The sequence below is a fragment of the Chelon labrosus genome (genome assembly GCF_963514085.1).
Source record: "Chelon labrosus genome assembly, contig: SCAFFOLD_31, whole genome shotgun sequence".
NCBI classification, from domain to species: Eukaryota; Metazoa; Chordata; class Actinopteri; order Mugiliformes; family Mugilidae; genus Chelon; species Chelon labrosus.
The window spans coordinates 1018740-1043678 of record NW_028181545.1 but is presented as its reverse complement, the minus strand read 5'-3'; positions in this window follow the sequence as shown (position 1 = coordinate 1043678).

Below are 24939 nucleotides of genomic sequence, written 5' to 3'. Positions count from 1 at the left end.
AGGAAGGACAGGTCAAGACCACCCCTGAGAAGGTGGAAGCAGTGACTAAGTGGCCCTTTCCTTGCAACCAAAAGGAACTGCAACGATTTATTGGATTTGCCAACTTCTATAGGAGGTTTATTAAGAACTTTAACACTCTTATTGCACCTCTTACTCGTCTTACCTCTTCTGCAGTGCCGTTCCTGTGGTCCTCGGAGGCTGACGCTGCTTTTCTCCTCCTCAAGAGGGTCTTCACCAAAGCCCCGGTTCTCGTTCATCCTGATTCTTTGTCTGTCTGTTTTTCACTGGAGGTTGGTCTGGAGCTGGGCGGAGCTGGAGCCACTTGCATACACACCTGCAAACAATGGAGCCTCATCAGCCATCTACTTACCTTGTCAATATAATCCTGGTTCAGTTCTCCACTTGTCACCAGATCGTCTGCTTACCATAGTGGTACAGTGCAGTGGCTTATGTCTCTAGCTATTTACTCTAGTGCTGCATTACTTATTTCCTTGTCTTCAGCTCCCGGATCCATCAACTCACCAGTTCCTTCGTCATCTCCTTGGAATCCTCACCAGCTCCACCAGTCTGCCAGTCTTCCTCCCTGCACCTCTTCCCCTGCTCTCCCTGGATACCCTACAGCCTGGTTCTGATCCACCCGCTTCCTGTTTTCTTCAATAAACCGGTTTTATCACCACAACCACGGGCCTTAGGTTTGTGTCTGAGAATAAGAGTCCAAATCATATCAGCAGGTGTGACACAACCGACTGACTTAATGCGTTTCTTAAGAAGTAGCTATCAATGCGGGGTCCCTGTAGCCTGACGAGCCAGACCCACATTAAATGTAGGGTCTGGGCACTCTCCATAGACAGGGCTCGACCGGAGGGGTGGGATAAACGGTTGTCTTTCAAACTCCCTCTCCACGCAATAGGATAGCGCTACAACCAATCAGAGCAACGAAGAAGGTGACGTAGTCAGAGCGACGGAAAAGAGAGTTCCTCGCATGTGTTCATAATGGATCTCTTCAAATCACAACAGTGATAATGGAGCTCAACGACTTTTGCCGTTTTTGCAAAAAGAACATCAGAATTGCCGGCGTGGTTTCAAATGCATCAAGCATCTTTGAAAAACGGAAGAAACCTCAAAGTATTGCCGAGAGACTACTGCGTGTTGGAGTGGCGGTAGTTGAAACACCGGCAAAGTCGAAAAGAGTTTGTAAGTCGTGCCTCACCTTTTTATCGAGACTGGAACGTGACTTACCGGTGTACTGGAGATGGGTGGAGGATGAAAAGAACGAGGAAGCCTCCGCAGTAACGTTAGAAGGTCGTTCAGATAAACGAGACCGTGAGCCTACTCCATCGAAGACACCCAGGACCTTGAAAAAGTTCCGCCATAGCCCTGTAAGTCCTGGAAGAACTAATATTCGACGCAGGATCACCAAGGTATGTTAGTTGTATTGTTACATAATGTTTAACATCCAGTGACAGTGTAGAAAAGCCTGGTTTTCATTACAGGCATGTTTACCACTACGTAGTTACTCCGGGAGCAACATTGATGACATGGTTTACTTGCACTAGCCCTGTTTTCATACGCTCTAACCAAAGCTGTTGATGTCCTCGTGTCTATCATATGTATCTGGGCTTTGATTTTAGCAATTGTTGGTCATGCCATGTGTTGCTGACTGAAATAACTTGTTACCGTATTTTCCGGACTATAAGCCGCACCCGACTATAAACCGCTGGTGGTTTCTTCTACCACGGAGGGGATTGTCGGGACAGAAATGACTGTTTGGAAACGCAAAGCGTCCCATTTATTTACATTTGACACACAGAAATCTTTCGATCAATCAAACAAAAAATCAATCGATCAAACTTTCACATCTTTGACATTACGAACAGCATTCGCACAGTACACAAATAATACAACGGTGCGCTCCTAGCGCACTTCCTGCAGTCATAGTACTGTAGTAGTGCAGTATAACAAAAAACAAAGCTTACAACGCTTGACGAGGCAATAACGTTAAATGGCTAAATTCTATTCGTTTTTAAAAGTGCTTGCCTGCAACACGGCAGCAAAAGTGCAGTAACCCGGCTGCTCAACAAAATAACCAGCATCTTTTTGGACACAGCCAACACAGCAGTAAAGGTGCAGTAACACGGCCGTTTACTGTATCAAAATAACCAGTTCTTAATCCTCGTGTCATCCTCTATGACATGATAGTGCGCCCCTGGTGACCGTTAGCTGTAAAAATCCATCCGCCGTTGTATAAGCCGCAGGGTCCAAAGCAAGTGACAAAAGTAGCGGCTTATAGTCCGGAAATTTACGGTAACTTTGTGGCTATTCGATGTAAAGATTGCTTGATATTTAGATCTTGACTGTAAAAGTAATAAATAATGGACCTATTAACGTGTTTGTAAAATGTTTATAGACCTATTAACCAGAGATGTATAAAGTACTGGAGAAAAGTAGTGGAGTAGAAGTACCAGTACTATCTTGTCAAAATGACTTGAGTAAAAGTCAAAAGTAACCTTTCAGTACCTTACTCAAGTAGAAGTACAAAAGTATTCAAAATGTTTTGTACTTAAGTAAAGCAAGTAGAAGTATTGCAAGTTTTGCTACTTGAGTACTTCAGTAAAAGTAGAAGTAGAAGTAAAAGTACTGCATTAAAAAAAACAACAACAAAAAATCAGTCAAAAGTTTGAATACCATTTGGTTTATTATCAGAGCTCTTTGTACAATGAGTCTGTTGTGAAGTGCAAATACCATTTGGTTTGTTATTAAACAGCTTTGTAAAACAAGTTCTCAGTTTTAAGAAAAAGTAGGGCAGTAGTTTTACTGCTTAAAACAGGGCTCCCAACCAGCTCTTTGTGCTTCAAGTATTATTAAACTAAAACCAAAGTCAGAAGTGCACATCAACAGCATCAAACAAAAAAAAATATATAAAAAACTTTTCTGAGCTTCGTCGCCAACTCGAACCTTTCACAAGGATTTGCTTAAAGCAGCCAGTTAGGCAGCAAGAAAGTTTTTGTTTACCTCCTCGCCGCAATGTGAGGTGGTTGGTGTTGGTGTTGTTGATGGCGATACCTCGTGGTCTCCCTCTTCCATCCTGCCAGCATGCCAAGACCGCATTCTCGCGCATTCTCGCACATGTCGCGCATTCTCGCGCATGTCATTTGGCGCGCACAGTTGACACAACTGTGCGCGCCAAAGGACATGCGCGAGAATGCGCGAGAACGCGAGAATGTGAACAGTGAACATGTTCCATCATATCTGCCGATGACAGAGCCATCTAGCGCTCGGGCATAGAACCAAGTAACGAGTAACGAAAGCAGCACATGAAAAATATATCGGAGTAAAAGTATTAAATTCATCAGAAAAATGTAGTGCAGTAAAAGTACAAGTATGAGGAAAAAATATTACTCAAAAAAAGTACAGATACTGCATTTTAGTACTTAAGTACAGTACTTCGTTACTTTTACTTCGTTACTATACATCTCTGCTATTAACAAACTTGTCAACACAGTTGTCAATGTACCTGTCGATAGTGTTACTTTACATTGTGGATTATTACCAGAATACATAATTTTCACATTACAACTTCTTTGACTTCTTTCAGTTCCTCACCAAACAAAAGGTGTGCAAGGCTGAGGATGTTTTGATCGTGAAACACATAAACAACAAAAAATGGAAAGCGGCGGCCAAATTAATCATGGAACATGAGGAGCTTTTACAGGAAGTGAAAGACATCATCCTTAAATTCATTGACAGTGAATGCAATACACTCTGCAACCCCTTCCAGAATTTCATGTTGTGGAGGTCTTCACCAGAACATTTGAGTTCTTTCTCATTGACCAGCCTTGAGTCAGACCTCGAGCGTCTCTCACCACTCCTCTTGTCTGTGTTTCCAACAATCACAAACAACTCACGTCCAGTCACCTGTGCTGCTGCTGCGGTTGCGTTGAGAGGTAGAGAACCCTGTCTCTCAGCTTTTTCTCACTACATAAACTGCATTCTTCAGTATGGGGGTGCGAAAAAGGCAGTGTTTGAAAGGCTCAGCAAATTTGGCATTTCAACGGTGCTCAAAAATGCTATTGGAAAGCAGAAGGAGTTGTCGAACAAGTATGGATCTGGCCTTTGGATATTAAAGAGGCAAAATGAAGAATTCCTAGCTCTGGAAGCTGGATGTCAGTCTGTCAATCAAGGACAGGACAAAACCTCCATAGACCCCAGAAGTGAGTCTGAGCTGTTACTCAGTGATGTTTTCCGAAGCATGGAAGATATCCAATTATCAGGTGAGAAGTAACACACACACTCACACTTACAATCAAACACACTCAGAGATAATTTCATCTACATGACATGTATGGGGTTATGTTGTCTTATGTCTATGTGTCTTTAATGTATGACAACAGAGGAGGTGACTGAAAGCAGTGCCGTGGACCAGGCTACACCAGATGAAGAGGTCAGGATCACATCAGAGGTAGTTGAAAGCAGTGCCGTGGACCAGGCTTCTGGACATGACGATGTAAGGATCACATCCCAGTCGTTGACAGAGAGATGGCCAACTCCACCACATACATATTCCATAATCTTTGACAATTTGGATTTCTACATGCACGCACACCACCAGTCCACCCTACGCAGCAACCGTTCAATACACTGGATAAATCACATCGCAGTCCAAGACCGGATCCCAACATATCATCTGGCTAATGACAAACCACTTGGAAATCTTCTGCACTATGACCTGAATTTGTCACTCCCTGGAGAGGGTGAACAAATGCAAATGCGAAGGGAATACATTGTCCTTACCAGCAGAATCCTGACAAGTTATCTCTCTGTATTCAAGTCATTCTCCAATGTGGTCTTGCGTCACATACCACATCAGTATTCAGCAGAAATGGCACAGCGTTCGACTGATGTAAGAAAGTACAATAATATGCTATTAATGCCTGTACCGACAAATGTCAGTGTAGTTCAATGATTTGTGACTTTTTTTCCATTTACAGTACCCATTAGGACTGCTTTTCAAAGATGAAAATAAATCCGCAGACTTGGCAGAAGTACTTCAACACTTTCAGAACGCGTAAGAATGAAGTAAGGTCACACAATTCTTTCCAGTCTTATCACTGTGAGCAGTGATTATAAAAACAAGTGCCTCTGTCTTCATTGTAGGTATGTACCAAAAGGACCTGATGGACTGTCAACAATTTTGGTCGGAGGTGACAGGCTCTCTGAAGCGAATAGCAGAAATCTACAGTGGGCCTATGCTGATGGTGTCAACACAGAGGAGAGGTTTGAGGGCATGGAGTTCATGTTTGAGGACTGGCATGCCATTAGGACGCTATTCGGAGTAAGTAATATATCACAATGTAACATGACACATGTTTGCTTTAACTGTTTAGTTCATTATTTCCTTTTAGACAGTTGTCATAGTTGAACAGTGTTATGCTGTAGTGTACCATGCTGCTTTGCAGGCTGCCTTATTCATTGGTTTGGTTTTATTTAACGTAGATCCACTTTAAAGTTTTCTTCAGCGAGAAATCTGCAAAGGACCATGGGACACTGTGCGCCAACATGACAAAGTTGAGGTACAGCTGCTGCATTCACACTATAAATTCATGATTTTTTTTTTTATTTGCCGTGATTGACCACTTTTTTGAGCCTAATATTAAAATGTCTATATTGTTGACAATGTTCTCTGCAGCTTTGCTGACACAAAAACTCTAGTCACCCTGTACATATTTCCAGATACACCATGAATTTAAGTTCTTTGTGGTGGGATAGATGGGAAAGGCCATCATAAACAGCCTTTCGCTGGGGAGTGTTTCGATCTATTTACCAGTATGGTATGGCTTTACAAGGTTTCCATTTTTTTCACCAACTAACTAACCCAAAATGTGATGTTTGTGTGTTTGAAACATGAAAGGTGGGGTGAGAGATGACTAAAATATTTATGTGTGTGTGCATGTATTTCAAAAGGAGAGTGATTGTGATACATAGAAAACTGTGTACCAACTATTATGTGTACTAACATATGTATGTGTCACAGGTGCAGCAATGCGAAACAGGGGCCCCACGGTGCCTACAACGCATACAAACATTTTTTCATCACAGACACAACTGCGTTGCTTCTGTCAGCTGCCATGGAGCACTTTGGGCTGCAGGATGTAGCAGGTAAACAGGGTGTTATGAAATGGGACAACAATGCTTTCAAAATAAACTGTGTGGAATGATTAATTTGATTTATTTGATTTTTGTGTTATCTTCCATGTCACTTAGAAATCCCAGAATCGTTTGTTCCAGAGGAAATTGCATCTGGATCAACAGACATAAGGCGAACATGGTTGCATGCAAAATCTGCTGAGGTGGTAGACAACTGCATCATGGTTGGGGATGTGATGGAGCCCATGACTGGTCTCTGCGAAGCTTCTGTGACATCTACTAAGACGTAGCAGTACCCTTGTCGAGCCCAGGGGTGTCAACAGGTTGCCAGAGACAACCACGAGCTTAAAAAGCACAACTTGGATGTTACTTCTGAAAAGTTGCGTGGGAACACGCCACTGACCAACAGAGACCACAAACAAGAACATACTGTGGCAAGGCTAAGCTTTAGCTTTTTGATTTTGGACATGCTTGATGCGGTGAAAGAGGGCGATGGTGAAAGACTCATGAGGCTGTACAAAGTTGCCATGCTGTATTACAAAGTATATGGACACAGTCACTATGCTTACAGTACTTTTCTCATGACACTGCAGGTGAATGTGTGTTTGACTCCTCGGATGTCGCACAGCATCATCTGGAACAGATTTTGGAGTAGCAGGGGAGGGAATGGGGGCAACATCCCCCTAGACCTGCATTTGGAACACTTGAACAATTTCCTTAAGTCTTTTCTAAAGAATCTGGGTCCAAACCTGTCTGAGAAATCAGCACGCCGGGTCAGCCAGTCCATCGGTATTTTGAAAGAAATGATGGACAAAGTGGACAGCGAATTGGGTGTCAACAGGCCAACTGGCACCCATCGTGCTGAGCAGCAGACACAGGATGTTTTGACTCTGATAGGCGTTTTCAGGGAGGGGAAAAATTCCTGGCAGGGAATTTCACGCCTACTCTAAATTTGACAAAAATCTACTGCACAAAATCAAATACAAAGAAATGTGGCAGTGGATGAGGCTCAAACTGAAAGAGTGGAAAAAATTCAAAAAGTAAATCACACACGTGTGGTTTCGCATCTTGTCCATAGACCCTTTGTAAATAGTCTGTACATTGTTAAATCTGTTGTAATGGATGGGAAAGTTACATATGTACATGTGAAACGCATTGTATAAACAACATTTTAAGGTTGTTTATTTTTCATTTTCACCCTTGTTTATGTTGGATGTGTAATAAAAATTATGAAATGAGTTTTATTTGTGTTTGATTGATTCCAATGCAAAATGGTAGAGAAGTTACAAAGTTGACAATGAGAACATGGTTAACCAACGCTTTGCTCAGGCATCCTTCATCTGGTATTCTGTCTTTTGTCCTGTCTGGGAGAACTCAGTAAAACAATAAACTGTCTTTGTTGGAGAAATGATTGATTTCTTTCAGATGGAAATATAAAAAACACTGAGAAGAATTGCAAATATATCAAACTCCAAATTTATTTATATGCAGTCATGTGACAAGTTTGGAGAGCATTCAGGCAGTATTTTCAAAAAACAGGTCAGTAGTCATGTACAACTACATACAAATGTTTACATATTGCCTTTAGGCATCAGTCTGAACTCCTCAGAAGTGAAAACACAGATTCTAAGCTGCCACATAGTGATGGGGTGTCTGACTCAGAGCCATCATCAAAGTAACCTGTGTAATCTTGGTCAGGCACCACAATGTTCTCCACAGGCAGATCAACTTCAGTGTATTCAAAATCTCCAAAGACATCAAAAAAAAACCCGAGAATTTTCTGTCCGTGTCTTTTACTAAACACGGGTAAGTTGTCCATTATGAAAGTAAGATCAAATATTTCTGCACTGCGCTCAAGAACACAGTCGATCAGCTCGTTACTAAAACCAGTGCAATCTGTGCTGTTAGTGTACAGATGTGTGCTCTGGACTAAGCTGAGCTTGTACCTGTACAAAACATCTCTAATCAACTCTTTTTGATCATCTGTAACTTCCCTGCTTTTCCCTGTGGCATGAATGTCGTGTTGAGACAGTTCATATTCGGGTATTGCCACGTCACAACCTGCAGAGCTGCACGAACAAACTGAGTGGCAGTATGAGCAACACAAATGTCCTGGTGGAACACTTTCAGTGTGGTGCTCAAAGTGTGAGTATAACACCTTCCTAAGGCAGCTAGTGGTGCCCTCTTTCAACAGTGTTTTCACACCCTTATCCATGTATGTGTGCTGCTTTATTGTGTAAATAATGGCATGCGATGGAGACCCATCTCGCCCAGCCCTGCCAACCTCCTGTACAATGGCCTCCACATCCTCAGGTGAGCCATACATTATGACATGGGATATGTTTGGAAAATTCAGTCCCATTCCAAGAGCCGTGGTGGCTACAACCACTCTGCATGCACCATCACCACCTAATGAAGCGAGTACTCTACTCTTGTGATGGCCAAGTGTTTGGCTATGAAACATACCGATAAGCATGTTTCCTACCCTGTGTTCTGGATCCCTATCAACCCAGCAGTCCTCACCAAGTTCGTCTTTTAGGTGACAGAACACCTTTCCGCAAGTCGTCAGTGTACGGCAGTAGATTATTACTGGCGACATTCTCGGCCCGTTCTCTTTGAGGTTCCTCACAACCCAGTTCAGACAGTCCATATTATCTGAGGACACCGTAGTCAGTCCAAGCCTAATATTTTTTCTGTTTGGGCTTATGGTGACCTGAGTGGCATTCTCCAAATGCAACTGTCTTTTGACAACTGCTCTGGAATCCAGGTCCGCTGTTGCGGTCAAAGCCAGAATAGGTGTACCTGGAGGATGAAGACAAGTGCATTAACACCTATAATACGTTGTCATTGGAGATTTCTGTCAGACTTCAGTAATGTAACAAAACTGATTTTTAGTTAATGATAGTCAATAGAAAGTCATTGTTCTTGGTGTATCAACCCTAGACATTGTCAGTAAAGAATTTAGTTAATTTCAGCACAGTGCCTTGTGTTTATCAGAAAAAGGCAGGTAAACAAGCTGGAGGCTTTCTAGAGCAGAGGGGTGATACTGATAACCAGTAAGTCTTAAGTGGCTATTGCACCAACCACATATAAGCCTTCACATATAAGCCTTAATATTCTTTTCTATACTGGGCTGAAGACAGTATCATGGGCATGGGTCTCACAACTTCCATACTCACCCTCTTTTACGATGGATCGCAGTTCTCCCAGCCTGGCAAAACTCTCTCTGAAGGCCTTCTGTCCTCTAGCAGCCTTTCCCCTTGTAGACATATGCATATCAGCATACATTTACATGTGAAAACATAATCAATGTCACAGCATCAATGAATACAGAATCCATTAGTTAATTGTTCTGTGATGTCACTGCTGTAATGTAACATCAGACCCTATTGAGAGTGAGGAGTTGTCGTCATGGTACAGAGCCCCTCCCCTCGATATCGCGGTATCTCGCGGGATCCTTACCCTCTCCGCCATGTTGGCAGGATTCCAGCGGCAAAACATGATTGTTTACGTGTGTTGTTAACTCGGTAGCAGAGGAGGTTCTCGCAAATCCGCACTGTTTTACCATGCCTAGAACTCACTGCTGCGTTAAAAACTGCTCCAGTACCTCATGCAATACATATGGAAAACATAGGAACAATGGAATACAGTTTTTTAGGTTACCGAAATGGACACAGCATCAGGGAGTGCGTCATCTCACCAGTATTGTTCACTCTTTACACCAACAAGTGTAGAAGTAACACACCTGAGCATCTCACAATAAAATTTGCAGACGACACAGCAATAGTGGGGTTAATACAAAATAGCGATGAGACCAACTACAGGGCCTGGGTGGATCAATTTGCAGACTGGTGTAGGTCCAGCTGTCTTCTTCTAAATATAAAGAAAACCAAGGAAATAATAATAGATTTCAGAACTGGGAGTCAGCCCCACCAGTGTATGGTTATAAATGGAGAGGATGTTGCGATTGTAGCCGAGTACAAGTACTTAGGCACAATAATAGATAATAAGTTGCAATGGAACAGTAACACCGACACAATCTATAAAAAGGGGCTGCAGAGGCTGCATTTTATGTGCAAATTATGACAATTTAGAGTGGCTAGGGATATGATTTTACTTTTCTATCACTCATTTGTGGAGAGCATGCTACTTTTTTGTTGTGTTGCCTGGTATTTCTCCTTGTCTGTGACCAATAAAAACAAACTGAGCAAGATAGTCAACATGGCCAGCAAGGTTGCGGGGCAAAAACTAGACAGTATGGCTGTGACCTGTGAAAGAAGGGTAGTGAAGAAAGGTCAAGCAATAAATGAAGATCTGTCACATCCCCTACACCAGGCATATGAGGTGTTGCCATCAGGGAGGAGGTTCAGGTCACCTTCTTTCCAAACAAATCGAGCCAGTCGGTCATTCATTCCAACCAGTATTACACTGATGAACAAGAAGTTACCTGTAGGACAGCACTTTAAATAGCACCATGCACTTTCTTTCCAGCTGGACTGTCACAGTATGCACAACTGCACTTTATTATCCTGTTTATGTGTAGTGGGGTCTGTGTCTTCTGTCCAGATGTTGTGAATGTGTGGGGGTATGGTAGGGTGGGGGTGGTTGGGGTGAGGGAAATTCTGTTGTATATTCTGTCTTGTATTTCGTCTTGTCTGTCTTACTGTCTTTGTATAAATGTATCAGATGTACTGTATGGCACAGAACAATTTTCCGCATAGGACAAATAAATCCATCATCAAGTCTCTGACCTGACGAGGAGACGCCGGATTGCTTGGTTGGCTGCAATAAGAAGAAAGGACCTTACTTTCGATCTCACCCCCCAGTCGATGAGAGTGTGTTCTCTGCATTTTCACTCGGGTACGTTCTCTAAAAAATGTCCTTATGTTGTTTGTTAAAGCTACGAAGTGTAGGTTACCTAGCTGTTAATGTTGTTGCAAACCCTGAAGTGCATCTGAAGTTTGCTGCCTAGCTAACTATCTAACAAACTGTTGCCTCTTCGAAAATGCTCAATGGCCAACCATTAATGTTAACTAAAAAGTAGTTGAGATTCTGCTCATGACATTATGCTACCTTGTTGGTGGAATATTGTTGGTGGAATATGGTCGCTCTAGTGCCTTTGTCTCCGCTGTTTTGCGGTAGGTGTAAGCTTGTCCCTGTAAGGTCCATTTTCTTTCGCCTTAACTTTCTCCATTGCTTTACTTTTCTTGTATTCGTAGATCTGTCCCTCCGAAATAATAAACGCGCAAAAATTAAAGAGCTCTGGAATGTTTAGTAGCGCCTCCGTTAAGTTCTGAAGGCGTTGCCCCTGGCAACCGATAGCGTCCTACCATCATGGCCGACCGGCACAGTCCCCGCCCATATCAACCCAAATCGGCACGTGACTCCTCACTCTCAATAAAACTATGTATACTATTTGTATCGGAGCAGTTTGTTGTAACGTAGGCTACCCCGAACATGTTGTTGTGAATATCTACTTTATCGCTAAACGTACTTACCATTTGTACGTGAGATGAACCTCATCCACCACAATTCCCAAAACGTTGTCTTGGTAAACCTTGGTGGTCAACATATCTCGCTATTCCTTGTGTAGAAGCCAGGATTCAGGACTCCCGTATACCAACTGGCACCGGCCGCTTCGAATGTCCTCCAGGTCGCCTTTGCCAAGTTGCATGGCCTTCAGTCCAAGTTGTGTAGCCTCCTTTAACTGGTCTTCCATAAGCGCCATCAGTGGTGAGACAACAATCACAAGCGGGTTGTGGCAGAGTCCCATGCGTTTTCCCACCAGCGGAGCTAGCTGGTAGATCAAACTCTTGCCGTATCCGGTTGGCAAAACTCCAAATACATCCTTCTTTTGTAAGAACGACCTCAGTGCAGTTTCTTGTTCTTTTCTCAGAGAAAAGCTTAACTTCAAGTCTTTCAGAGTGGCGGCCAAAGCCGTTTCGAAAGAAAGTTGTTCGCTAGCAGCAGCCATCGCTCTGGTAGTTCTAGCAGGATGGGGAATTCACGCCTAATTCACGGAACTTATAGAGAGCCGAAGTCCCGCCCCTTCCGATTGCCTCCATGGGACCTATCTTTCGAAAAAATATGAACGGTACTGATAGCGGTAAAGCCAGCCTCCACTTCGGCGAACACGGTCAAGCCAGCCTCCACGTTGTTTTGCGCGTTGTCCTTATTAGAAGCGTTACGGTAAACGCGTGCGAAAACAGCCCTTCAAAATAAAAGGATCATTCATACAAGCTGTCAATCACTAAATGGTGAACTAATTGTGTCAAATTAATTTATAATATTTAAATGAAATATAACATTTAAAGAAAACTGCTTGTTTCCACAGACTAATTCCTCTTCCCCCTGATGGTAGACACCCTCAGGATGTCACCCAGGAAATATCAGGCCATTCTGATTTAGAATTTCAAAATAAAAGCTCCTTAAATACTACATGATTTTGAAATAGAAATTAAAAGAAAACTCTCTGTTTCCACAGACTAATTCCACTCCCCTCTGATAGTAGACACCCTCAGGATGTCACCCAGGAAATATCAGGTCATTTTGATTTGGAATTTCGCAATAAAGGCCCTTTAAACTTCTTTACATTTTAAATATTTGCCAGACCATTTCAGATTGCAAAAAAAATAAAACTGCCTGTTTCCACAGACTATTTACACTTCAAACACACTTCAAACTGATAGTATCCCACCTCAGGATGTCAAATAGGAAATGTCAGGTCACCCTGGTGTAGGGTCTGGGTTAACCCCTAACCCTTGACACCATTCCAAGTTCCCCGTCAGTCCTCTATACTCTGCGTCGTCGTCATCTCTGATGAGGCCAACAATCGCAGAGTCATCGGAGAACTTCTGCAGTACACAGCTGTCTGTGTTGTGTCTGAAGTCTGCTGTGTAGAGGGTGAAAAGAAAGGGGGCCAGAACAGTTCCCTGGGGGACACCAGTGCTGCTGGTGAGCAGGTCAGACACACAGTTCCTGTTTCTCACAAACTGTGGTCGGTCTATGAGGTAGTCCAGGATCCATGTAGACAGCTGGTGGTCCACACCCATCCTCTCCAGTTTGTCCCTCAGAATCACCGGCTGGATGGTGTTGAACGCACTGGAGAAATCAAAAAAGGTGATTCTCACAGTGCTGCCGGGCTCTTCCAGGTGAGAGAGAGCTCGGTGTAGCAGGAAGATAACGGCGTCCTCCACTCCAACATTAGTACGGTAGGCAAACTGTAGTGGGTCCATGGAGGGGCCCACCTCAGAGCGGAGATGTCCCAGCATCAGCCTCTCCAGTGTCTTCATCAGGTTGGATGTTAGAGCGACTGGTCTGTAGCTGCTGAGGTCTTTAGGGTGCGATGTTTTGGGCACCGGTACCACGCACGAGGTCTTGATATTTCGGTTACTTTTATTCATGTTTCTTTGAGCAGCTTTCCTGAGTTATTAAGTTAAAACTATTTCCTTTGTCTAAGTTACTTACCTCCTTACCTGTGCAGGAAGCCATTGTGTGTGAAAGGGGGCCGCCCCACAATTCCCAGTCTTTTATACACTGGATGTACACTGATGTCATGGGTGCTACCATGTTGAAGGTGGTAGATGTAATGGAGTATATTGTATGTAGGTCTCTGAACAGTAGAGATATGGGAGATATGGCATGGGGCGGGATATTAAAGCTTAGTGAGAAATATGTCGTACAGGTGGTAATGATTATGTGTGTCTGTTATGTTGAAGAGTTGAATTGTTTAATTTGTTGACCCCTGTAGTGGAGGATGGTAAGGTCCTAAGGTACCCTACTGAGAGACAGGCAGGGATATAGTGAGTGGTATTTGGGAGGCCAGAAGGAGAAGGGAGTGAGCACAGCAGCTACCAGGGCTTGTGCAGTTATTTGGGAGTTCCGATGAGCTGATTGACCCTCAGTTACTTATGTTCATACTTAGTTTAGTTTATTTATTTATTTTTTGTGGTTTTTGCACATTTCCTGGAAGCACTGTAAATAAAATGTCCACCAACCGGACCTTCAACCAAGCCTTCTGATTCTGCCTCCTACTTCCTTAAAGATCCCTAGGCGACACTATGTTGTAACGTGTACTTACTCTACCCTCTTTTCTCTCTACATGCTTCCCCTTGGCAATATTATTAGCAGACATGGCATAACATTTCACTGCTATGCGGACGACACGCAGCTCTACCTCAGGACAACCCCCACTTCTTCTGCTCCCCTACCAACTTCCACATTGACCACCTGTCTGGAGGAGATAGAGGCGTGGATGAGGTTCAATTTTCTTCAGCTAAACAATTCCAAAACGGAGGCCATCCTGGTTGGCACACCACATCTGCTCCGCTCTTCTACCATCACCAATATCACTTTCTCTGGCCAAACCATCTCCCTCTCCACATCTGTCACCAACTTGGGTGTTAAAATGGACCCAGAACTCACCTTTGACACCCACATCAAACACCTCTGTAAGACAGCTTTTTACCACCTCAAGAACATCACCAAACTCCGTCCAACACTCACCCTAGCAGATGCAGAGAAGCTCGTCCATGTCTTTGTCTCCTCCAGGCTGGACTACTGTAATGCACTCCTCATTGGGATCTCTGGCAAGAGCATCCAGAGACTCCAGTACATTCAGAACAGCGCTGCCAGGATCCTGATGAGGGTACGCAAGCATGACCACATCACCCCCATTCTGAAATCCCTTCACTGGCTCCCTGTCCCACTCAGGATTCAATAGTTTGCAGTGCGAAGCAAAACCCCCCAAACCATTATTATTATTAGTGATGCAGTGCTACGCAATGCAAACTATTGACCCCCCTCATAGCAAAGCTATGGGGGTCAATAGTTTGCAGTGCGAAGCACTGCAAACTATTGTTCTTCACTACGTTTTTCTTCTTATTATTATTAGTGATGCAGTGCTACGCAATGCAAACTATTGACCCTCATAGCAAAGCTATGGGAGTCAATAGTTTGCAGTGCGAAGCACTGCAAACTATTGTTCTTCACTACGTTTTTCTTCTTATTATTATTATTAAACTTTTTCCTACGGCCGATTTTCGAAACTTTTCAACTCAAATACCGTTCGTCGCACACAGACACAAAATACATCAAAACGTGCGTCTCGATCGGACTCGGTGTGCTTCTATACAGTTCTTTCAAACAAGATTTTTAAAAAACGCGATCAATTTCCCATTGAAATGAATGGAGAAGCCCGAAAAAAGCGGCAACATTCCAAAATTTACAGCTTGGCTTTGTCGAGCGATTACTCGGCCATGCTTTGTAGTAGAAACTTGCTTGGAAGTTTGTACGAGGCACGGGAAGTGTAGCTTTCTCTTCCTGAAAACGGCGTTTCGATACCTTTTACGCTTTGGTCAGGGTCGCAGTTTACGTTTGGTGAAATTTGGGGAAAAAAATTAAAAATCCCTCCCTCTGACCCTCACTCTAACTTCAGAGTTTCGGTGATATTCTGAAAAAAAAAGGTTCAATCTCATGTGGTGGCCACAGTTTTTGAGGTACAGAGATAAAAAATACATAAAAACGTAGGGATTTTTGTTGGCTTTAAGATGGTGTTGGTTTGATTTGTGTGGGACGTACGGTTTGGACTGGAGGCTCCTCTGAGCGAGGAGTGCGGCGACAGCTTTTCGAATTTTTCCCCATGTGTGTGTATGTGGAAATCGAGAGGGATTTCTCGACGATTTTCGTGTCGCATACTTTCTTTCCAAAACGACTACGGCCACAATTTTGGCAGTACGCGCGTGGCGACAACACTAAATTGTAGAAAACCCTTGGCTGACGCTCACGATGTGTTTGTTTTCTCGATAGCACTTGTAGTTTTTGAGATACAAGCATTTGTTCGGAGGGCAAATCCTAGTTTGCACTTTCCCTCTGACTCAGGCAGAGGTGAGAGGGAGACTTCAGCAGCAGTTGACCCTGGTAGCCATGACAACCAGACCCCAACCAGCTTACACACGCAGCAGAAGGGGACCAGAGGCGGGAAAAGAGCTCTCAGTGGAAAACAGTATCTGCCAAAACATTAAAACCCCCCAAACCATTACTGCAGTACTGTAGGGGGCCAGAACCTGACATTATGACCTTTTCCTTTATTTTAAACACAAATTATATCTGGCTGCTTTGCTGAAACTCCTGACACAACATCCCTGACCCGTTTCCTTCATCTTATTAGGTCAGTGAATAGCTCAACTGGTTACAGACGCTAACTACTAGCCGCCCAGTGATTTAGCCGACGACTAGCCTTCCAGCATAGCTCATGTATGTTAGCAAGCTAGCGGAGCTAACGGAGCTAGCTAGCCGCTAGCTAACCGCCGCGGACTCAACCGCGGAGTTAGCCTCGAGCTAACCGCGAGCTAGCCTCGAGCTAACCGCGAGCTAACCGGGATTTAACCGCTAGCTAACCGGGATTTAACCGCGGACCCGCGGGAGTTAAACACGAATTAGCCGCGGCAGTTAGCCGTGAGCTAACGCGGAGGCTAGTGGGGTTAGCCGCCGGCTAATTCGCCGCCTTGCTAGCGGGTGCTTATCACAGTAATAATGTTGAAGTTTTATAATTTAAAGGGAAGATATTTTTAAATTAAACTGTGTCAAACTGAAAAATATATTATTCCACCACATAAAGTAGGAAACATTTATGGCTTGCAACAACATTAATGACAGTATATATATAATTGGAGTAATTTAATATAATATGTTTTTAATTAAATAAATAATGAGCTGTTGAACACTCATAAGAGTTATATTCAGTATGTTACATAACATTATTTGACATGTCTATTTGTCTGCCTATAGTTTTCCTCCAGCTGATCCAGACAGACTGCAGTGACGTCCAACATGAGACAAAGAGCTGGACTCGCAGGACAATTTGAAGGTCTTCACTTCATCGCTGATTCCTTGTTACAGCCTGGATGTGTTAAGTTTAATATTATTGTTTTTCTAACTGTAAGACTGTGCCGTAAACTGTTAAACTATTGCTCAGGTAGGAGTAATGAGTTTTATTGTTGAAATTATTATGATTAACGAGCAAATTGTAATAATTGATCGTTAATCATAATAATTCACCTGTTCATATAGTCATAATATAATCCTGGTGGGGGTGTGACGATCCGTCCCACTCTCTTCCTTATTTGATGCTGGCTTTCAGGTGGAGCTGGGAGGGGTCTGCTGCCTGTACCTGCCCTTCAGTTTGTAGAAGGCGAAGCATAAAGGACGACCCTTCTCAGTGTCTCTCTCTCTCAGCCAGGCCTACTGCATCCTCCTCATCCTGTTTGGTTTGTTGTACCCTGCATGACATCAAACTCACACCCATCCAGTCAGTAGGAACCAGGCCTTAAATGACTATTTGAGTTGTGCTTTTTGTTATAGCTGCTGCTCATGGTAGTAAAGACATGCTACTTAGTAAAGACATTCGCGACGTAAGTCGCGAATACTTTCATACCTGTCTTGACGTGACCATTACTTTTTGTAGTCAAACATGAAATTATTTGCGACGTAAATCGCAAATAATTTCACCAGGATTATATTATGACTATATGAACAGGTGATCATTAAAGCATCATAGCATGGTAGCATCATTAAAGCATCTTAGCATCATAGCATTGTAGCATCATTAAAGCATCTTAGCATTGTAGTATCTTAGCATCATAGCATCTTAGTATAAGGAAAACACACACTTTATGACAACTACAGATGTTTAACGTGTCTGCTTTGTTATTAGCTTGTTGCTTACATTTACTTATAACATTTGAAAGACATTTCAATTTTTTTGCATTGTCTTTGATAGGATTAAAGGGTTCCTGTGCTTCGACAGCTGAGAGTGATCATCGTTGATTCATCGCCCTCAACCATCACAGAGCAGTATCGCCACCTCACCCACACACATACATTCACCACACCTTCATCTACACAGATTTAATTTAAGTATAACATATTACATTAATTTGTCTTAGATTAGATTATTTTACATTAGGTAGTTAGAGTTTAGGTAAAGGTTAGGGTTTAGGTTAGTTTGATAGGTTTGATAGCCTGTTAAGCTTTGAAAAGTATTTTGTCTTGTTTTTTTTTTCTGTCTATTTTTTGTCAGCAGGATGCCTAGGAAGTCCAGACGTTCCATGGCGGTGAAGCAGCGCTGGAGGAGGCTCGACCTGGAGGAGCTGAGGTCCACCCCTTCCCCCCTGGAGGTATTTACACAGTAGATAAGCTTCTGTGCCACAATGACATCTGTCTGCGTGAAAATGGCTCTAGAAATGTTACATCTATTGTTTTCTCCTTAACTGCTGAGTTCTGTATGTGTTTGGTCTTAATGTTTCATCAGACGTCCCCCCCGGCCGGAGAGGAGCCTTCCCACCGACCCTGCTCTCAAGCTCGTCCCCCCGTTCGTGCTCGTGAGTATCTCTCAATGATCAATAAATTCATTCATTCATTCAGCATTGTAGCATCTTGGCATAGTAGCATCATCGTAGCATCGTAGCATCGTACTATCACAGCAATATAGCATGGTATCGCAGACTGCTGCGGCCACTGCATCACTCTCGCGATTTCCCGCAGGGGAATTGTCTAGTTAGTGATGCAGTGCTACGCAATGCAAACTATTGACCCCCTCATAGCAAAGCTATGGGGGCCAATAGTTTGCAGTGCGAAGCACTGCAAACTATTGTTCTTCACTACGTTTTTTCTTTTTATTATTATTATTATTAAACTTTTTCCTACGCATTTTCGAAACTTTTCAACTCAAATACCGTTCGTCGCACACAGGTCAAAATACATCAAAACGTGCGTCTCGATCGGACTCGGTGTGCTTCTATACAGTTCTTTCAAACACGATTTTTTCGCGACGTAGTCGCGAAAAAACTGCGACAAATTTCCCAATTGAAATGAATGGAGAAGCCCGAAAAAAAAAAAAATTCAACAGACATTTTCAACAATGAACTGCTCTGGCATACTTTAACCGAGAGACTTCATTTAAACTTTAAAACGTAGGTACTCTTGCCTTCTCTTCAGAGATTCACTTCACTTGTCGACAACTTTTACCGTTTTTAAACTATGAAGCCTCAGAGTTGTGTAGGTTTTTACTCAAATTTCAGGGTTTATAATGGGTGTGTATTGCGCGGAATGTTTGTGCTAGAGTGGATGACATCATCAGCTAGAGTGAGGAGGGGAGAAGAAAGTTAGTCAAAAAACTGCACAGAAACTGCTCCCGTGGCCACAAATTTCACACGACAGACATAATTTATACATAGAAACGTAGGAAAATTTGTCTTCTCACTCAAATTCGTCTGCTAAAGCTGTAAGTCTTATAGTTTTGGCGTCAGACACAAAGATGCGCCAGCAACACCCATCCACAGCTCCATAGACTGCCATGTTAAAAAGGCAGGGAAATTTCTGGAGGAAAGCAGACGTAACCTTTCTTTGAATCGCTTAGAATAGGTCACATTTCGTCATTTTACCCACAAACTGCATATGTAGACGTTCAGGAAAGCCTCAAGATGCCCAAAGTTAAGTCGGTTCAATGATTGGAAATACGGTTTGGCCACAAGTCCTTCCTGTTCGAGGCGATTTTTCAGCATTTTCTCTCTCTCTCCCCGTCTTCCAACTGACATTCGAACAGGAGCAGTTGACCCTGGTAGCCATGACAACCAGACCCCAACCAGCTTACACACGTTCACACACGCAGCTGCTGGGGACGAGAGGCGGGAAAAGAGCTCTCAGTGGAAAACATGATCTGCCAAAACATTAAAACCCCCCAAACCATCCATGTCTCCCTTGGTGCTTTCACACAGCTGCTGGGCCTCTTAGCTATAGCTCTTCTCATTGACTGAATGACAACTTCTCAGTCATTTTTGACCTTTTCCTTTATTTTAAACACAAATTATATCTGGCTGCTTTGCTGAAACTCCTGACACAACATCCCTGACCCGTTTCCTTCATCTTATTAGGTCAGTGAATAGCTTAACTGCTAACAGACGCTAACGACTAGCCGCCCAGTGATTTAGCCGACGACTAGCCTTCCAGCATAGCGCATGTATGTTAGCAAGCTAGCGGAGCTAACGGAGCTAGCTAGCCGCTACCTTAACGCCGCGGACTCAACCGCGGAGTTAGCTTCGAGCTAACCGCTAACTAACCGCTAGCTAACCGGGATTTAACCGCGGACCCGCGGGAGTTAAACACGAATTAGCCGCGGCAGTTAGCCGTGAGCTAACGCGGAGGCTAGTGGGGTTAGCCGCCGGCTAATTCGCCGCCTTGCTAGCGGGTGCTTATCACAGTAATAATGTTGAAGTTTTACAATTTAAAGGGAAGATATTTTTAAATTAAACTGTGTCAAACTTATTCCACCACATAAAGTAGGAAACATTTATGGCTTGCAACAACATTAATGACAGTATATATATATAATTGGAGTAATTTAATATAATATGATGTTTTTAATTAAATAAATAATGAGCTGTTGAACACTCATAAGAGTTATATTCAGTATGTTGCATAACATTATTTGACATGTCTATTTGTCTGCCTATAGTTTTCCTCCAGCTGATCCAGACAGACTGCAGTGACGTCCAACATGAGACAAAGAGCTGGACTCACAGGACAATTTGAAGGTCTTCACTTCATCGCTGATTCCTTGTTACAGCCTGGATGTGTTAAGTTTAATATTGATGTTTTTCTAACTGTAAGACTGTGCCGTAAACTGTTAAACTATTGCTCAGGTAGGAGTAATGAGTTTTATTGTTAAAATTATTATGATTAACGATCAATTGTTACGATTTGCTCGTTCTTTCTCTGGGGATCCTAGTGAGGACGCCCCTCTTAAAGGTGGGGGTGTGACGATCCCTCCCACTCTCTTCCTTATTTGATGCTGGCTTTCAGGTGGAGCTGGGAGGGGTCTGCTGCCTGTACCTGCCCTTCAGTTTGTAGAAGGCGAAGCATAAAGGACGACCCTTCTCAGTGTCTCTCTCTCTCAGCCAGGCCTACTGCATCCTCCTCATCCTGTTTGGTTTGTTGTACCCTGCATGACATCAAACTCACACCCATCCAGTCAGTAGGAACCAGGCCTTAAATGACTATTTGAGTTGTGCTTTTTGTTATAGCTGCTGCTCATGGTAGTAAAGACATGCTACTTAGTAAAGACATTCGCGACGTAAGTCGCGAATACTTTCATACCTGTCTTGACGTGACCATTACTTTTTGTAGTCAAACATGAAATTATTTGCGACGTAAATCGCAAATAATTTCACCAGGATTATATTATGACTATATGAACAGGTGATCATTAAAGCATCATAGCATGGTAGCATCATTAAAGCATCTTAGCATCATAGCATTGTAGCATCATTAAAGCATCTTAGCATTGTAGTATCTTAGCATCATAGCATCTTAGTATAAGGAAAACACACACTTTATGACAACTACAGATGTTTAACATGTGTCTGCTTTGTTATTAGCTTGTTGCTTACATTTACTTATAACATTTGAAAGACATTTCAATTTTTTTGCATTGTCTTTGATAGGATTAAAGGGTTCCTGTGCTTCGACAGCTGAGAGTGATCATCGTTGATTCATCGCCCTCAACCATCGCAGAGCAGTATCGCCACCTCACCCACACACATACATTCACCACACCTTCATCTACACAGATTTAATTTAAGTATAACATATTATATTAATTTGTCTTAGATTAGATTATTTTACATTAGGTAGTTAGAGTTTAGGTAAAGGTTAGGGTTTAGGTTAGTTTGATAGGTTTGATAGCCTGTTAAGCTTTGAAAAGTATTTTGTCTTGTTTTTTTTTTCTGTCTATTTTTTGTCAGCAGGATGCCTAGGAAGTCCAGACGTTCCATGGCGGTGAAGCAGCGCTGGAGGAGGCTCGACCTGGAGGAGCTGAGGTCCACCCCTTCCCCCCTGGAGGTATTTACACAGTAGATAAGCTTCTGTGCCACAATGACATCTGTCTGCGTGAAAATGGCTCTAGAAATGTTACATCTATTGTTTTCTCCTTAACTGCTGAGTTCTGTATGTGTTTGGTCTTAATGTTTCATCAGACGTCCCCCCCGGCCGGAGAGGAGCCTTCCCACCGACCCTGCTCTCAAGCTCGTCCCCCCGTTCGTGCTCGTGAGTATCTCTCAATGATAAATGAATTCATTCATTCATTCAGCATTGTAGCATCTTGGCATAGTAGCATCATCGTAGCATCGTAGCATCGTACTATCACAGCAATATAGCATGGTATCGCAGACTGCTGCGGCCACTGCATCACTCTCGCGATTTCCCGCAGGGGAATTGTCTAGTTATTAGTGATGCAGTGCTACGCAATGCAAACTATTGACCCTCATAGCAAAGCTATGGGAGTCAATAGTTTGCAGTGCGAAGCACTGCAAACTATTGTTCTTCACTACGTTTTTCTTCTTATTAGTGATGCAGTGCTACGCAATGCAAACTATTGACCCTCATAGCAAAGCTATGGGAGTCAATAGTTTGCAGTGCGAAGCACTGCAAACTATTGTTCTTCACTACGTTTTTCTTCTTATTATTATTAAACTTTTTCCTACGGCCGATTTTCGAAACTTTTCAACTCAAATACCGTTCGTCGCACACAGACACAAAATACATCAAAACGTGCGTCTCGATCGGACTCGGTGTGCTTCTATACAGTTCTTCTAAACAATATTTTTTCGCGACGTAGTCGCGAAAAAAACGCGATAAATTTCCCATTGAAATGAATGGAGAAGCCCGAAAAAAGCGGCAACATTCCAAAATTTACAGCTTGGCTTTGTCGAGTGATTACTCGGCCATGCTTTGTAGTAGGAACTTGCTTGGAAGTTTGTACGAGGCACGGGAAGTGTAGCTTTCTCTTCCTGAAAACGGCGTTTCGATACCTTTTACGGTTTGGTCAGGGTCGCAGTTTACGTTTGGTGAAATTTGGGGAAAAAAATTAAAAATCCCTCCCTCTGAGCCTCACTCTAACTTCAGAGTTTCGGTGATATTCTGAAAAAAAAAGGTTCAATCTCACGTGGTGGCCACAGTTTTTGAGGTACAGAGATAAAAAATACATAAAAACGTAGGGATTTTTGTTGGCTTTAAGATGGTGTTGGTTTGATATGTGTGGGACGTACGGTTTGGACTGGAGGCTCCTCTGAGAGAGGAGTGCGGCGACAGCTTTTCGAATTTTTCCCCATGTGTGTGTATGTGGAAATCGAGAGGGATTTCTCGACGATTTTTCGTGTCGCATACTTTCTTTCCAAAACGACTACGGCCACAATTTTGGCAGTACGCGCATGGCGACAACACTAAATTGTAGAAAACCCTTGGCTGACGCTCACGATGTGTTTGTTTTCTCGATAGCACTTGTAGTTTTTGAGATACAAGCATTTGTTCGGAGGGCAAATCCTAGTCTGCACTTTCCCTCTGACTCAGGCAGAGGTGAGAGGGAGAAGGAGAAGGAGCAGCAGTTGACCCTGGTAGCCATGACAACCAGACCCGAGTGGCGGGAAAAGAGTTCTCAGTGGATAACAGGATCTGCCAAAACATTAAAACCCCCTCAAACCATTACTGCAGTACTGTAGGGGGCCAGAACCTGACATTATGACCCCCCCACTCCAACCCCCCCCACCCCCCCTCCCACTATAGCATTACAGACACAGACTGCCAAAACATTATGACCCCTCAACCCATTACAGGACTATAGTAGGGAGCCAGAATCTGACACTATGACCCCCCCCCCCACACTCCATTTAAGCATTACAGACACAGACTGCCAAAACATTATGACCCCCTAAACCCATTACAGGACTATAGTAGGGAGCCAGAACCTGACACTACCTGCTAGAGTGGCAGGTAGAGTGAGGAGGAGAGAAGAAAATAGGCAAAAAATAAAACAGAAACTGCTCCCGTGGCCACAAATTTCACACCTCAGACATAATTTATACATAGAAACGTAGGAAAATTTGTCTTCTCGCTCAAATTCGTCTGCTAAAGCTGTAAAGTCTTATAGTTTTGGCGTGAGACGCAAAGATGCGCCAGCAACACCCATCCACAGCTTCATAGACTGCCATGTTAAATTTCTGGAGCAAAGCAGAAGCAATCCTTTCTTTGAATCGCTCTTTATAGCTCACATTTCTTCATTTTACCCACAAACTGCATATCTAGACGTTCAGGAAAGACTCAAGATGCCCAAAGTGAAGTCGGTTCAATGATTGGAAACACGGTTTGGCCACAAGGCCTTCCTGTTCGAGGAGGTTTGTTTCAGCATTTTCTCTCCCTCTAGCCATCTTCTAACTGAAATTCAAACTGGTAACCGTGACAACAAGGCCCCAACGGGCATACACACGCTCACACGCAGCAGAAGAGGAGGGTCTCCACAGAAAGAGGCGGGAAACTTCCAACTGACATAAGTAACTGGTATGTGGGGCAGCCATTTTGGCTTTTGGCACCTAAGTTGAACAATGACAGGTGTCTGTCTGTCATTGGCTAGCGCGTCATGTTAATTGCTAACATTAGCGGCTAATGCTACTTTTTAGTGGCAAGAAATTGGTGGTAGCATTAGTGGCAGCATTAGCATGTTAGCGAATAGCATATTAGCAATTAGCATGTTAGCAATTAGCATGTATTTAATTTTTAGTGGCTTAAAAGACATGCTAACACTAAACCAATGTTAAAATTAGTGGCTAGCGCGTCATGTTAATTGTTACCATTAGCGGCTAATGCTACTTTTTAGTGGCAAGAAATTGGTGGTAGCATTAGTGGCAGCATTAGCATGTTAGCGAATAGCATATTAGCAATTAGCATGTTAGCAATTAGCATGTATTT